At 44.9% G+C, this 16386-nt stretch overlaps 1 protein-coding gene across 1 annotated transcript in view; it reads right to left on the bottom strand.

The window, feature by feature from the left end:
* The window catches only part of LOC145400174 (gamma-aminobutyric acid receptor subunit beta-like), a 126220-nt gene that overhangs the window by 57587 nt on the left and 52247 nt on the right, over nucleotides 1-16386 (bottom strand). The gene's annotated exons all lie outside the window — the stretch shown is intronic.

Genomic DNA, 16386 nt, shown 5'->3' with positions numbered 1-16386 from the left:
ATCTCCTTGTCCTTATGGACGATACTGTTCTTCTCTCGACAACGCAACGTGGGATGGAACAATAACTTACATTTCTGAATCAGTTCTTTTTAAATAATGGCATGGTTGTGAATAATATTAAGACCAAGTTCTTTGCAATCCATGTGTCAGTGGACGATCGTGAGTCATTCTGCGTTGGTGAGATGGTCGTTCAGTGGTGTGACAGTCTGTTCACAAGCGACGGGACCCTGTCGTCCGCCATTACCGCCCACACACAAGCAAAAATGTGCAACATTTTGAAATTTGTGTCATTTTTGGAAAAGAATATAGACATACCATTTTATGTTAAAAAGAAAATGTTTGAAGCAGCCTCAATGTCAACCATCCTATATGGCTGTGAGTCCTGGTTCAATGGGAACTTGAGGCCAATGGAAAAATTGTATAACTGGGGTATAAAACAGCTGCTGGGAGCTCGTATGACGGCGTGCACGGACGTTTGTTACGTGGAACTCGGGTGCCCGCCACTGAAATCTTTAGTACAAGCAAGGCAGAGGAAGCTTTTCCAGCGACTGCGGAGGGAGAGGCGCGGTATGCCTGATGACCCGTGGGTGCACGCCGTCAGGCTGACCATGGCGGCTAACACACCAACAAGTAAACACATTAAGAGTTTAATTAATAATTCTGCTGATGATGTTAAAGTCGGCATTGAATATTTAAAGCAATAAATTTCTAATTCTACATCTTCTAGAAGGCTAATTTATAATGTGCTGAACCCTACCTTAACAGTTCACGAGATCTATAAATGTCGTGGTAAAACTAGTGAGGTACACAGAATGGCATTTAGTCGGCTGCAGGTAATCAGTCATAATCTGGGGATTGAGATGGACCGTTGGAATCGGCGTGGACGGGGACGTCTCCCGGTAGGAGAGCGGCTCTGCCCATGTGGTGCTGTGCAAACGGAGTTGCATGTACTGGAGGTGTGTCCACTGACTCAGCACATACGCACAAGATATTACTTTACTTCCTGGAGTCAAATCATTGGTGACGATGCTCAGGCTGGTAGTATTAAGCAACCTCTTCTCCTTCTCGCGAAGCATCTTCGTGAAGAGGCTCTTCCCAGTTTGGTACCTTTAAACCCCGGCCGAACAGCCTCTTTCCAGAAGGAGACTACGGAAGGGTTGGTATGCTGCGGGGGTGCTCTCTGGGAGAGAAATCGTGAGACTGGTACGCCGGAGGAGCGCATGTTTGCCGTCATCTGTTTAATGTTTAATCTCTCGTGTGATATATTGCGAAAATAATATGCTAAATCTGATAAACAACGTCTCCGAATCAGTCCAATGGTAGGAAATAGTTTTAATACTTGATACTTTAATACTTGAGAAGGGATCCAATGGTGGTTAGGATTACGGCAACTAGAATTTAGCAGTTTTGTTTGGTGGTTGTTAGGTTAGAAATGGGTTAGTTTAGGTCAGGTCAGGTTATCTAACAGACTTGTACACCATTCCACTTTTCATTACTGTCTTCAGAAAGTAAGCACGTGGTATAATTTAAGGCAGTGATTAGGATTACGGCAGTTAGAATTTAGCGGCGACTTCCGTAATCCTAACCACGGTTAGGATTACGGCAGCTAGAATGAAGTTGTTTAGTTTGGTGGTTCAGTTAAGTTAGAAACAGGTTAGGTTAGGTCAGGTCAGGTCAGTTTTAGGTAGGTTAGGTTAATACTGTTACAGTTCAGCTTCACACGCTAGAATTTTGCGTTCATGTTTTTTTTTTTTCTGCTATGTCAGAGATATGTTAGGTTAGGTTATTTAGGTTAAGTTATGGCTACCGTAAAAAAGAAGTGATTAGGATTAGGGCAGCTAGAATTTAGCGGCGATGGCAGTAATCTAACCACGGCCTTAAATATACCACGTGTTTGCCTTTCTGAAGACAGTAGTGTAAAAAGGAATGGTTTATAAGTCTGTTACATAAAGTGCTATCGGAAATAAGCTGTGAAGTTGCCTGGATCACCACTGTATGAGACACAGGTAACTTGGGAATTATAGAAGTCAACAACTGGGCTGTGCGCATGTAGCAGTCACTGAGCTCTATAGTGGTAGCAGTAGTTTGATCGTAAATGGGTAGCACCAGTCTCCTAAAAATCTATAAATATAGTATCACACACAAAAAAATTATAAACATTTTTAAAAATTGCAAATGCATTTCGTGAATGTAAAGGTACTAACTAGTTACATCAATATGATATCAGTATTAAAAAGGATACGAAGATATTTGGAAAGAGGTGGGTGATGCTTCTGCTTCATATTCCAGTACTTTCAACTCCGAGAGATTTCTTCGGTGCCGTACGAGAAACCTCTTCGCTTTAAAACTACGGCTGGCGCGACGAAGAGCTTGCTTGTGCGAAGAGGTAGTTTAATACTACCAGCCTCAGTTTCCTATTGAGATAGTATATAAAGTCCTTTCCCGTTTTGGCTAGTGTGTACTATAATGTTTATCATAACCTATGTTATTTAAAGTGTATTTAATTCATTTTGTATGCTCTTATTCTAACCATAATATATCACTGGGAATTTTTTTTTCGTAAAAAACGTAATTGGTCAAATTGTAGTTACGTTACTAATCAGAAGTGTAATGATTTCCATCTTTCATTAAGGCCATATAGATGCACTGATCAACCCTTTAGTACTTCGCTTGTTTTATGGACCATAATTGTTAGTTAATATCTGATGTGCTGTTTATCATGATAAGGTTTATTGTTGCTTGAAATCTTGTATGTGCAACTGGATATTGTGGTCAATAAATACTTACTTACTATTGTATGTTACACCAAGGTGTGTGTGTGTGTGTGTGTGTGTGTGTGTGTGTGTGTGTGTGTGTGTGTGTGTGTGTGTGTGTGTGTGTGTGTGTGTGTGTGTGTGTGTGTGTGTGTGTGTGTGTGTGTGTGTGTGTGTGTGTGTTTGTGTGTGTGTGTGTGTGTGTGTGTGTGTGTGTGTGTGTGTGTGTGTGTGTGTGTGTGTGTGTGTGTGTGTGTGTGTGTGTGTGTGTGTGTGTGTGTGTGTGTGTGTGTGTGTGTGTGTGTGTGTGTGTGTGTGTGTGTGTGTGTGTGTGTGTGTGTGTGTGTGTGTGTGTGTGTGTGTGTGTGTGTGTGTGTGTGTGTGTGTGTGTGTGTGTGTGTGTGTGTGTGTGTGTGTGTGTGTGTGTGTGTGTGTGTGTGTGTGTGTGTGTGTGTGTGTGTGTGTGTGTGTGTGTGTGTGTGTGTGTGTGTGTGTGTGTGTGTGTGTGTGTGTGTGTGTGTGTGTGTGTGTGTGTGTGTGTGTGTGTGTGTGTGTGTGTGTGTGTGTGTGTGTGTGTGTGTGTGTGTGTGTGTGTGTGTGTGTGTGTGTGTGTGTGTGTGTGTGTGTGTGTGTGTGTGTGTGTGTGTGTGTGTGTGTGTGTGTGTGTGTGTGTGTGTGTGTGTGTGTGTGTGTGTGTGTGTGTGTGTGTGTGTGTGTGTGTGTGTGTGTGTGTGTGTGTGTGTGTGTGTGTGTGTGTGTGTGTGTGTGTGTGTGTGTGTGTGTGTGTGTGTGTGTGTGTGTGTGTGTGTGTGTGTGTGTGTGTGTGTGTGTGTGTGTGTGTGTGTGTGTGTGTGTGTTAGGGGGGTGTTGTTTATGGTGCGGTGTGGAGTGTGACCATGTTCTGCTGTCCAGTTTGTGAGAAGGGTCACTATAGATCTGGCTGGGGCTGTATTGAGTCTCTTTGTGGTGAACCATTCGTGTAGTGTGATGAAGTAAGGTTGGAGGATGTATGCTGCTATGTTTGCATTTTGATGCGTGCATGTAAGTGTAATGTCATCTGCATATGAAGCTATGTGTATCTGTGGTGTGTGGGGTGTGGGTACAAAACAGATGCTTGAGGGATGCCGTTTGTGAAGTTTCTGATGTTCGACGACTGACCAGCAAAACATGTGTACATCCGCCTGCTAAGTAGTTTGCCAGCTATGTTTTTGTGTTATTGTACATGACAGTGTTGAATATTTTGTTTGTGAGGTTACGGTGGGAGATGGCATCATAAACTTTGCTAATGTCTAGTGTGACTAGGAGTGTTCTGTGTGGTGGCCTAGCTGAATTGATGTCATCAAAAACTCTTTGCATAAGGTCTGTAAGATGGGTGTTTGTGGAGTGTAGCGGCCTAAAACCATGATGTGCTGGGGCTAGGGGGATTTGAGGTGTTACTAATTGTAATACTGGTCGTTCATTAACTTTGGAGGGGATACAGAGGAGTGTGATGGGACAGTGTGAGGAAGGCAGCATGGGGTCTTTGTTGGGTTTGGGGATAGTGATGATAGTACCATGCTTCCAGATGTTGGGTATTATGTTGTGTGAGTAGCTGTAGTCTGATATGCCAGCGAGTGCTGGCATGCCTTGTGGTCCAGAGTGTTTAAGGTGTGTGTTGCTTATGTTGTCTGGGCCACAGGCAGATGAGTGCTTAAGGATGTTAATGTGTGCTTCATGTGGTTGTAATTGAAAGGTGCGAAGTCTGGGTCTGTAGGGAACTGTCTCTTGTGTCGGATGACACGTTGGTCGTCGCAGTGGGGGTTTAGATGAGTGATGTGTGTGAAAAGTGATTGATGAGAGAGTTTGCTTGTTGTTTGTTTGAGGGTATGGTGTGTGTTGGTGTGATGGTAGCGTGTGATTGTGTAGTGTTGCTGTTGGAGAGTGTGCTGCTGTTTTTAGTGTTTTGTAGAGTTTGCTGGTGTTTGTTCTGTGATCAAGTGTTTGGAGTAATTCTAATTTAATGTTTGTTGTTTTGATATTTTATTGTTTATTTGAGTGTTGATTGCTTGTATTTGTTATGCGTTGTCTTCTGTATGGGGTGTTGGGGAATGTTGCAGTGTGCCTCGTTGACTGATGAGGCCTTGAATTTCTGGTGTGAAGTTGGGGTTATGTCATTTTCTGTTGCCTCTAAAGATGTGTCTGTTGTCTGCATTTTGAATAATTGTATTGAAAGCGTGCACAACAGTGTTGATGTTTGTGATGGGTATACTGTTTAATGTTTCAAAGTGTTGTTCTGTTTCAGTTGTGAAGGCCTCCCAGTTGGCCCTCTCATAATTAGTGTGTGTGAGTCTGTGGCCAGCTGGGGTGTTTCTTATTTTGGTAGTGATGATGATCGGGAGGTGGTCAGAGCCAGGGGTTTTGATCACTCTCCAGGATTTGGCGGAGGCGTGGCTTGGGGAGCAAAAGTTGATGTCAGGGGATGATGGGAGGAAGAGGGCTTGGTGTGGGATATGGGTATGTTGATGGAGAATGTTGAGGATGAAAAGATTATCTGTTTGTGATTGTAGTGCCAGCCTTCAGTCTGTGTCAGGGTTGTTTTCATACCAGGCCAACTCCTCGGCGTTGAAATCATCTCCCAGGATGATGTTGGGAATGTTAGTGATGTGGTGTATTTGAGGAGAATACTTGTGTGGTACTGTGGGGGATGAGTGGGGGAGAATATATGTATTGGCGATTGTTATGTGTGATTTGTTGCTAGTGCCTTATTTAACTGATTGTATTTCTGTTGTGGTGTCATGTGGTGGGAGAAGTGATTTTGTGTGTGCACTGAAAAGTTGATGGATTGATGTACTAGGACGTTGGGTCCACCGCCACCGCCGACGGACAGGTCTTGTCTGACGGTGGTGAAGTTATATGTAAGTGTTTTTTGTGTTCTATGTAGTTTTCTCTCTTGTAAGATGGCAATGTGTATGTTTTGCTGTTTGATGAATTGTATGAGTTCTTGTTCTTTTGTGTTTATGCCATCTACGTTTATTTGAAGAATGTTCATGTTGTGTGTATAATGTCTGTTGGGTGCTGCATCAAGGAGGGTTAGGTGGGGGTGTGGGTGGAGGAGAAGGGGTAGGAGAGTGTTGTGATGGAGATAAGGGGTGGGATAGAATGCAAAGGGTTGGGGGATTGGATGTGTGGGAAGGATTAGTGGGTTAGGCTGAGGAGGTCTGGAGGGAGTAAGAAAGGGGCCGGTGGGGGGGGGGAGGGTTAGAGGGTGAGAGGAAGGAGCATAAGGAGCAGATCCAGGTGTTTGTGTAATGTTCTCTGGATGCAAGTGTTGTGCACGTAAAACGGGTCCAGTTCTAGCAGGAGCTGCACTGAACTGAACCCTTTGTCTGTCGACTTGAAGTACTGTAATGTGTTTTGAGCATGTTGGACATACTGTATGTATTTGTTGATGGGTCCTGGATTGCTCTCAGTGTCACCGGCTAGAAGTTTACGAGAAATGACCACCTGACAGTCATTTCTCGGTATAGAAAAAAACAGTGTTGTTGTCTGTACTGTGCTGGGAGATATGGTACTTGTCCAGGCGACCGAAGTCACTCCCAGGTTATATACTCATTTTTTTTTATCGAGGAGAAGATGCACTTGACAGATTGGTGATTATTGGCTGAATGCAACATTACTTCATAATCTAGCATTATTTACTGACAACACATATCTGAGGGGGAAATTTGGATTAGTAAATATTTTTTGGACATGTTGCATCCAGCCAATCATCATCAACCTGTCAAGTGCATCTTCGCCTCAGTAAAAAAAAACGGAGTATAGTGCCCCGTGAGGGGCCGGAAGGGGGGGGGGGTTGCGGTGGTTTGGCTCCCATGCTGTCCTCCTCCCCTTCAAATGCCTCTGGTGGATGGACCCACTACGAAGACGCCTCCACTCCAGGTCGTCTCCCACTGTTTTTCCAACTGCCTCTTTTTCCCCCCTCCCCCACAGGGGGGCAGCCCCCAGGGTGGTGCAGCCCCGGGGGGCGCCGCTCCCACGGCCCTCCGGCCCCCAGGGGTGTGTGCTCCCCCAAGGCCCCCCCCCCCGCCCGGGGAAGTCGGCGGGGCGTCGGCCCCCGGCTCCACGCACTTAGAACTTGGCCAACAGCATATTCTGGCGGCGATTAGCATTCGGCTCCCGAATGCTTTTCTTTCAATTTTTACTTTATTATTATTATTATTATTATTATTATTATTATTATTATTATTATTATTGTTAGTTTTGTTATTATTACTCCTTTAAAGGCTGTGTTCGGCAGCCTCCGCTCGATGCGAAGTCACTATCCTATCTTCAGACAGAAATGAGTCATACCTTGGGAAACGGTGGCCCAGTTGGACTGGAAATTGTTTTATCCTTCAAGTTAGAGCATTTTAACGGTATCTTGCTCTTATAAAAACTGCACTACATGCGCCAGTTTTTGTTGTGTTACTGTAACAAACAAACATACAGAAATCGATTCATTATAATACAGATAATTATTATCATAACAATAATCATTATCATTATTAACCATCATCATCATCATCATCATGGGGTGGAGAGGTATATGAGAGAGGGGGGTGTGAGTTGGGAGCAGGGGAGTGAAATGGCGGGGGACAAGGCGACTTGGAGGCGATTTGTTTGTGGCCACCCCAAACGGGATTGAGGCGTCTGGCAATAGATAGATAGATAGATAGATCATCATCACCATATTTTCAATAAATATAGTCTGGAGTCAGCCATAGCACTTTATAATATGCCCCTTCTCTGTCTGAAGAGATTTCAGAAACAGAGTGAAAGATAATATCAAAGAGAATAAGAGTGTGAAGGGACGCATATAGGAATACAGGTGTTGACGGTATGTCGCCTTCTCCACGCCTCTCCTATAGTCACTTCATCCCCCCCCCCATCACCCATCCCCTCTCCCCACAACTATCCTTTTTACACTTCCCCATCCCTCTCACTCCTCCCATCCAACTACAGTATATCCCCTTCCCCCTCCCCTCCCCTGCTCCCTTGCCTCCCCCATCCGTCTACCTCTTTCCCATCTCCCTCACTCTCCACTATAACTCAGTTTTTTTTTTATATACTGAGGCGACGATGCACTTGACAGGGTGATGATTGGGTGAATGCAACATGCCCGAATAACATTTACTAACCCAAGTTTCCCCCTCAGATATATGTTGTCAATGCATAATGATAATGAGTAAAGACATTAAGTAATGTTGCATTCAGCCAATAATCAACAACCTGTCAAGTACATCTTCACCTCGATAAAAGAAAAAAAAACTGCATGGCTATGCTCCTTTCCACCCACACCCCTCCCCTCAACATCCCCTTCCCCACCACCATCATTAACCCTGCCACGGTCACCATGGCAACAGTTTTCAAGGTCCTGGCAGTGAGGGAAGAAATGAGGGAAAACGGTGGATGGATGAGAAGGGAATGTGGAGAGAGAGAGAGAGAGAGAGAGAGAGAGAGAGAGAGAGAGAGAGAGAGATAGGTGGAATCAGAAAAAGGGAGAAAGGAGGTAGGGGGAAGGGAGATGGGAGCGGTAGAGGGGGGAAAGGAGGAAGGAATAGTAGGGAAATGGGAAAGGAGAAGGAAGTAAGTTCAGAACAGAAGAGGAAGGAAATGCAGGAGAGGGGAAGGTGAGAGAACAAGAATGGGAAAAATGACAGAGGAGAAAGTGTATGGAGACAAAAACGAGCAAAATCAGACATAGTACAAAAAAGAGGGGAATGTGGGTGCGCGCGTGCATGTGTGTGTGTGTGTGTGTGTGTGTGTGTGTGTGTGTGTGTGTGTGTGTGTGTGTGTGTGTGTGTGTGTGTGTGTGTGTGTGTGTGTGTGTGTGTGTGTGTGTGTGTGTGTGTGTGTGTGTGTGTGTGAGAGAGAGAGAGTAGAAAGAGGATGAAGGGGAAAGGAAAGTGGGGCATTGGGGTGGGGCTATGGTGGGGGTTGAGTTGACAGGGAGGGGTTCAAGGGGTTCAGATCAGTTACTAGAGACCCTTCGAATTTCACCACCAGGCTGAACGGAGGCTGAAGAACGTTTGTGCTTGGAAGGATTGGTTTTCATGTGCAGGCGTTGTGTTGGTTTGTTTTATCACTCCCCCCCCCTCCCTTTTTTGCTCTCATTTTTTATCAGTAATTCTCTCTCTCTCTCTCTCTCTCTCTCTCTCTCTCTCTCTCTCTCTCTCTCTCTCTCTCTCTCTCTCTCTCTCTCTCTCTCTCTATCTATCTATCTATCTCTATCTCTCTCTCTCTCTCTCTCTCTCTCTCTCTACCTTTACCTGCCTGCATAATGAAGGTGAATTTAAAGGTGAACATGGATGTTCATAGTAATGAGTGTGAGTATGAAGATGAAAGTAGTTATGAAGTGAATATAGATTATTGAGGTAAATGAAGAGGGTGAATATGAAGTACTAGGTAATTGTGAAGGTGATTATGACGGTGAAAGTGACTATAAAAGTGGATATATAAATGTGAACGACATGAAAGTGAATGAATATTAAACGAATATTAAGGAGAACGCACATATCGAGCCACAGTAAGTTCGTGTGATTCGTCCTGAGAAACGTGTTCAGTTTATGACAAAACAAAATGCAAGTGGCGTTCTTACAGTGGAGTCGATATATTGTTCTCTTAATTTCCATCTCTCATACTTCACTTCTGTTTTGCTTTTTCATTTTCTTTTTATACCCGCGCTCGCAGGTTGAGAGCGGATATGATGTTATACTCGACGCGCGCGCGTGCGCGCGTGCGTGTGTGTGTGTGTGTGTGTGTGTGTGTGTGTGTGTGTGTGTGTGTGTGTGTGTGTGTGTGTGTGTGTGTGTGTGTGTGTGAATAAAATTACTCAGAAAGTTTCCCTCCAGTGTTGACTATACTTTGTGAAAGCGCTAAGGGTCATCGAACGGGTTAACCTATTACTTTTTAAGACAAGAGGTCAAACGGCAAGATCACAGTGCTTGGTCAAAGTTTCACCAAGCAAGGTCGGCTTCTACCGTTTTTACCCCTTTTAAATCAAACTTAGTGGAAAGACTGAGGGTAAAGAATGAACATAGTGATTCAGTTTTGAAAACAGTCACAGGTCAAGGGTCACAGAGTTAGGTTAACATTTGATCCATGTATCTGTGTGAATAAAATAACTACAACATTTTTTATTTGATTTCGGCCAAACTTTGGGGAAGGGTTGATGAGCCAAAGGATTAACCTGTTGTGTCTGAAAACAAAAGACAAACTTCAAGGTCACAAGGCAAGTTCAAAATAATTTTTTTTTTTCTGATTTTGACGAAAGTTTGCGGAAGGGTACTAGGATAGGCAGAGATAATGGGATTCGATTTTGAGAACAGCAAGTCAAAGTTCACAGTCACAGACAAAGGTCAAATACCAGGATCATACACCAAGCTCAACTCAGTTTTGATCCGATAAGGCTCAAAAGTTGGTGGAAGTGTTAAAAGTTAGGCAAGAATTAAGTAAGTCGCTTTTAAGAGCAATCGGTAGAACGCCATGGTCATAGGATAAAGTCAAAGGTTAGGGTTTTATACCAATTGGTGGGCGTAGGTACTGGTTAACGGAGCCTGTGGGTGCTCCTTGTTTTTCTCCACTACAGTATTTCCCTTGGCTTCATTATTGTCTACACTCCACATTTCTTCCACAATTCTTGTCTTTAATCTCTTCTGTGTGATGACGACTTTTAAAATTCACCCTGAAATGATCTAGACATAGGGAGAGAGTGGAGAACGAAAGACTGAGTGTATGTGAGTGAAATGGATGAGGAGGGGGAGGGGGAGAGATGAAGATAAGGGTGAGATGGAATAACAGGATGGTGAGGTATATGAATGAGGATGGCGTGAGACGGATGGAGGGCATCCTGATGATAAGGGACATGGCGACGTGAAGGGCATTTTATCGTGGCCATACTCTCCTGGATTAAGGCATCTAGCTATTGAGAACATCAGTCTTCCATGCAGTGTATATATTCTTCCAAATAGTTTATTTTTTTATTTTTTTACTATAAACAATTTTTTCTCAAGCGTAGATTATTTGTGTACGTGAATCATATTGTTTGTCTTTTTTAAGTATTTTCTTCTGAACAGATTTTTTTTTTTGTTTATTGTAGTTTTTCATTTTACCAGACAAACAGTGTTCTTAGGTCACATTCTTCTTTTCTGTAACATCTTCCTTTATATGGCTACTTTTTATTCAGTCACTTTCTTTTTCTCCAAGGCAGTGCTTCCCTTGGACGTCATATTTATAGTTAGGCAGCATAGCATAGCAATTATGCATTTTGTGATAAAAACATCAGATCTGGCAGAAACATAGGTGAACATGTAAGAAAATAATATGGATATTGGGCCACCTGAAATTTTCACACTGACGGCCGAGGCAGCCATTTTCCCAAAATAACCTTTTTTAATTTTAAGTGGGGCATCCCGTATAATTTTGTATTTCTAGGAGGACCTTTATTTTCCTGTCATTAATTTGTGGGTGGAAGTATTCCCATTTTAGCATATTAGATTCCACCTCCTTCCCCCAGCGGGGGCACGAGCCCGATTTTCACCGCAATAATTACCGATTTTCTAAATTTAATAACTTGGAAACCGATCATTTAACAGACTTGATATTTTGTATCGTTACAGTCTATGTATAGTTCTAGACAAGTAAAGAGCCATATTTTAGATTTCTGCCTTTATTATTGATATACGAATTTTTATTTAATTTATTAATATTTTGAGTTTTTTCCACGTTGATTTTTTTGCCTGGTTATATGTCCTAATTGATCTATTGTTATTATCATTGCAGGATGTGCCCTGGTTAGCTGTGAGGAGATGATGCAACAAGACTATTAGTCCTGGTGGTGGTGGTTGCGGTGAACAGCCGAAGACGTCCTGAGTACCGCTGCCTACAGGTTGTCATGTCGAATTGCTTCAGATTGGTAGACCCTGCACTTCCTGGACCATCCAGGTCTGGACATGCAGTCAAGACTGACTGGAAGTTGTGTGTAATTTGCCAAGAGGACAAAACAGAACCGCTGACACGCCCCTTGCAGACTAAGCAAAAAGATGTAGGATCTGAGTACATTTCACTTGCAGAGAATTTGGTCAGGTTCAATGACCAGGGTCAACTTCCAAGGACCCTCCAACTGGGGAGACTTGATGAAGACGATGGCATTGAGGCAGCTACGGTTAAAAACCATGCTCAGTATCACCAGTCATGAAGGCTCAAGTACAACAGCACAAAATTGCAAAGGGCAGACAAGCAAGCACGCAAGACAGAAGATGAGAGTCATGATAGTCCAGCTACATGCAAACGTGCAAGGTCATACTCCCGCCCACACAGCACTAACGAGTTGGTCCAAGGTGTCTGTTTCTTCTGTGGACAACCTGCTGGCAATGATGACCTTCTTGATGTAGCAACTTTTCAAATGGACACACGGGCACAGGCCTGTACAACATTACTTGGAGACTTCACTCTACTGGGGCAACTCAGTGCTGGGGAAATGGTGGCCCTGGAAGCCAAGTATCACACCAGGTGTGTAGTAGGACTGTACAACCGTGCTAAGAAAGTCCAACTTGAAAGACTTCATGACACTAGCCATAAACAGGATGCGTCAATACTAAGCATTGCCTTCGCCGAACTGGTTCTGTACATTGAGGAAACCAGACTTGATGAGGGGACAGTTGCAGTCTTCAAGCTGGCTGACCTTGCTCAACTCTACCAGTCCAGAATGGAACAACTAGGGTTCAGGCTTGATGGCCTGGTTCACTCTATGCAACTCAAGGAGAGACTTCTTGTCCAGTTCCCTGACATGTGGGCATACAGTAAGGGAAGAGATGTCCTGATGGTGTTTCAAGATGTCAGAGATGCTCTCGTCAAAGTCTGTGAGCTGGAAACTGATATGGATGCAGTGTATCTTGGACGAGCTGCAAAGATTGTGCGCCGCCATATTTTTGGAGAAGCCAAACCCTTCAATGGATTCCCAGAAGGATGCCAAGAAGAATCTGTGCCTCCACTGCTTCTTGCCCTGGTGAACATGGTCATTGAAGGTCACAGCATGAAGGATCAGATGGAAGAGTCCACTCCAGCAGCACTTGCCATTGCCCAAATGCTAAAGTTCAACAGCATCAAGCACCAGCGACACCATGGGACTACAGCAGCAGTCAGACACAGTACTGCCCAGGAGACACCGGTTCCTGTTTACATAGGGATTATGTTGCATGCCCACACACGCAAAAAGGAACTGGTTGACCGGATTGTGCGGGTGGGCTTGAGCATCTCATATGACTGTGTCCTCCAGCTCTCACCACAGATGGGGAACAGCGTCTGCCAGCAGTTTCACGTAGAGCAAGTAGTCTGTCCCCCAAAGCTTCAGGGCAATGTCTTCACAACTGCATCCATTGACAACATAGACCTTAAACCCAGTTTGACTACACTGAAGGAGCCATTCCTTGTCACTGCGATATCCCTCTTTCAGCATCTGTCTTTTGATAGTAAGGATATGGACAGAAGAATAGTTATGATGGGATCTGTGGATGCTCGAACAAAGACTCTGGACCCCCTGCCAAGTTATTACACTGAGGGTACCCCCTATTACCCACAGCATCAAGAAGTCGCCAGTTCCAAAAGCAAATGTGGTGTCACTGACAAGGGATGGCTTCATGCAGCAGACCAAGGAAGAATATCGATGGCTAGACAACACCAAGCACGTCGAGGAAGACACAGCTGGGACAGAGAGTTCAGAAAACACATCTTGGGCTGCATTTCGTGATAGCCAACAGCCATTAGATTCTGGTCACACCATATTCCCAACAGCACTGCTTCCACAGTTCGTGGAGAGAGTCCACTCATCTGCAATGATCAGACATTCAATGTACGTCGTGAAGAAGGCTGTTGAGCGCCTGAATCTTGGTCAGACACCGGTGTTCACATTCGATCAGCCACTGTTTGCCCTGGCTAAGCAAATACAGTGGACGTGGCCAGAGATGTTTGGTGAAGACAAACTGGTGATGATGTTGGGCGGATTTCATATCGAAATGACAGCCTTGAAGACGCTGGGCGATTGGCTACATGGAAGTGGCTGGGTTCAAGCACTGGTACAAGCAGACATCGCAACATCTGGGAAAGCCAATTCTTTCTTAACAGCTGGCCATGTAAGTCGAACAAGGAGAGTGCACGAAGTAACTGCAGCTGCACTATACATTCTGCAATGACGTGCCTATGATCAATGCTGTCAGACAGAAGCTGCTCAAGGTCTAATGGATTTTGAAGAATGGTGCAACAAGAGGACAGAAGAAATCCCACAGTTTCAGTACTGGGGTACTGTGCTTGAGCTTGAGCTACTGGTACTGGTTTATGTGTGATCCTTGCGGCAAGGTTTGTTTTCCATGTATACATGAGGAAAGTTTCGCCTTATACACCTGCCTGCCAGTCCGGACCTTTATGCGTGACAACCACTAGTAAAGCAGTAGCCAGACAGTCAAATGTCTGGTACCACTGTGTGGGAGGGGAGAGGTTAAGGGAGGAGGAAGACTTGGGGAGCTGATAGTTCCTATCCCTCCCTCGTCCATCCTCATCCTTCTCACACAGTTACCAGATAGATGAATGTTGGCTACTGCTTGGCTAACACTTGTCTCATATTTACTATTTGGAAGTGGTGAGCAAGTATATAACGCGGAACTTTCCTCGGCTGTACCTTGATGCCCTGATGGAACTGGCCAAATGGTTCCATGCCATGGACCACACCCACTATGCTAGGTGGGTCCCTGTTCACCTGAGGGATATGGCTGAACTTTCAAGAGTGAACCAAGCTGTAGACAGAGAATTCGGGGCTGGCAGCTTCACCATACAGAAGACAAGGAGAGTGTTCTCCTCCATCCCTATTGATCAGGTGCATGAACAGAACAACGCCTGGATCAAAGGCAGTGGTGGAGCAGTAGGCCTGACCGACAACCCGAGTGCTCAGCGGAGATGGATGATTGCTGGTCCAGAGGTTGCTCATTCCATAGAGGAGTTCCAAACTGTCCTCTGTAACTGGGGAAAAGGAGATGACACACGCCATCATGACCAAATACACAGCATGCAGGCCTCATTCATCAGGGATGTCTGCTCCCTTGTCAATGTGATGAAAGACCTTGGCAATCCCTTTGAGGAAGAAAGCCTGGATCTGATTGTCTTTGACTCCATGGAAATTGCAGGGCCCAATGCTGTTGAAACAATCCAGAAGCTGAAGCAGATTGGTCAAGAACAGTTTGAGGCATTTACCAGAGACTGCCAAGTGGAAAGAACCAAGCCAATCGACTATGTCCTCAGAAGAAACAAGTTGATGGTGTTCGGCTCTTCCATCCTGAGAAAGGTGACCAAAGGGAAGCAGCAGATAGTTTCTCTGAAGAATGACAGGGAACTCTTCTCACGGCTATACATAGGTTGTCAGACAAGGGATGGAAACATTGATGTGTTCTTTCAACATGAAAACCTGGCATGCCCTCCTGCACTGTCTGATGGTGGAAATCTCCACCTTGGTGTGAAGAGTGATCTCCTCTCATGCTTAGAAGACATCGCCAATGCCAGCTGTGAAGTTCCTAAAGCCAACTGCATCATTCTTGATGGAGCATCCATCATCCAGATGCTGAAACCACCTGCAGCCAAGACTTTTGACAAGTATGCCAGAGATGTCCTTATACCATTCATGTCCACAAAGCTTCAAATTGCATCCCGCCTGGACCTGGTATGGGACTGCTACACTGCTGACTCAATGAAGGCCAGTGCACGAACAAGGCATGGAAAAGGGGTGCACCAACTTGTGGTGGCAACTGCAGCTATCCCAAGAAACTGGCTGAATTTCCTCCGTGTTGACAGCAACAAGACAGAGCTGTTCACATACCTGTCAGAAGCTCTGCTTAATTGGTCTGACCAGAGGGACAAGTAGCTCGTAATCACTGATGGAGAGGGAGTCCGCAGCAAGCCCCCACTAATAGACCTGTCATTAATTACACCATGCACCCACGAGGAAGCGGACACTTGCATGCTTCTACATGCATCCCATGCCGCCCAACATGGCCACTTCAGAATACTGATCAGAACTGTTGACATCGATGTCATGGTTTTGGCTGTGTCACTTGCCCAAAAGCTGCAACCAAAAAACCAACTGTGGCTGGCTTTTGGTACTGGCAAGAGCTTCCGCCATCTAGCCGCCTATGAACTGGCTGTGGGATTAGGACCTGAAAAGTCACGTGCCCTACCAATGTTCCATGCTCTCACTGGGTGCGACACTGTATCCAGTTTTGCTGGACACGATAAGAAAACTGCTTGGGCAGTATGGACCGTTTGCCAGACCTGACAGATGCTCTCCTGATGCTGTCCTCTGCACCAGGTGGCATATCAGAAGAGGTCATGAGAGCATAGAAAGATTTGCCATACTCCTGTATGACAGGACGAGCAAGTGCGTGGACATCAATAAAGCACAAAAGAAGATGTTTGCAAAGAACAACGTTCAGCTGATCCCACCAACGAAGGCTGCCCTGGAGCAACATGTGAAGAGGGCAGTCTATCAGGGAGGATATGTGTGGGGCCAGATGCTGCTACCTGCACCAGAGTTGCCTTCACCAGACAACTAGGGCTGGACCAGGAACCAGGGAAG

Source organism: Coenobita brevimanus, chromosome 51 (genome assembly GCF_032717465.1).
Source record: "Coenobita brevimanus isolate Jiangsu-jjx chromosome 51, ASM3271746v2, whole genome shotgun sequence".
Taxonomy (NCBI): domain Eukaryota; kingdom Metazoa; phylum Arthropoda; class Malacostraca; order Decapoda; family Coenobitidae; genus Coenobita; species Coenobita brevimanus.
The sequence above is the reverse complement of the archived record's forward strand: the minus strand, read 5'-3'. Positions and strand labels throughout refer to the sequence as shown.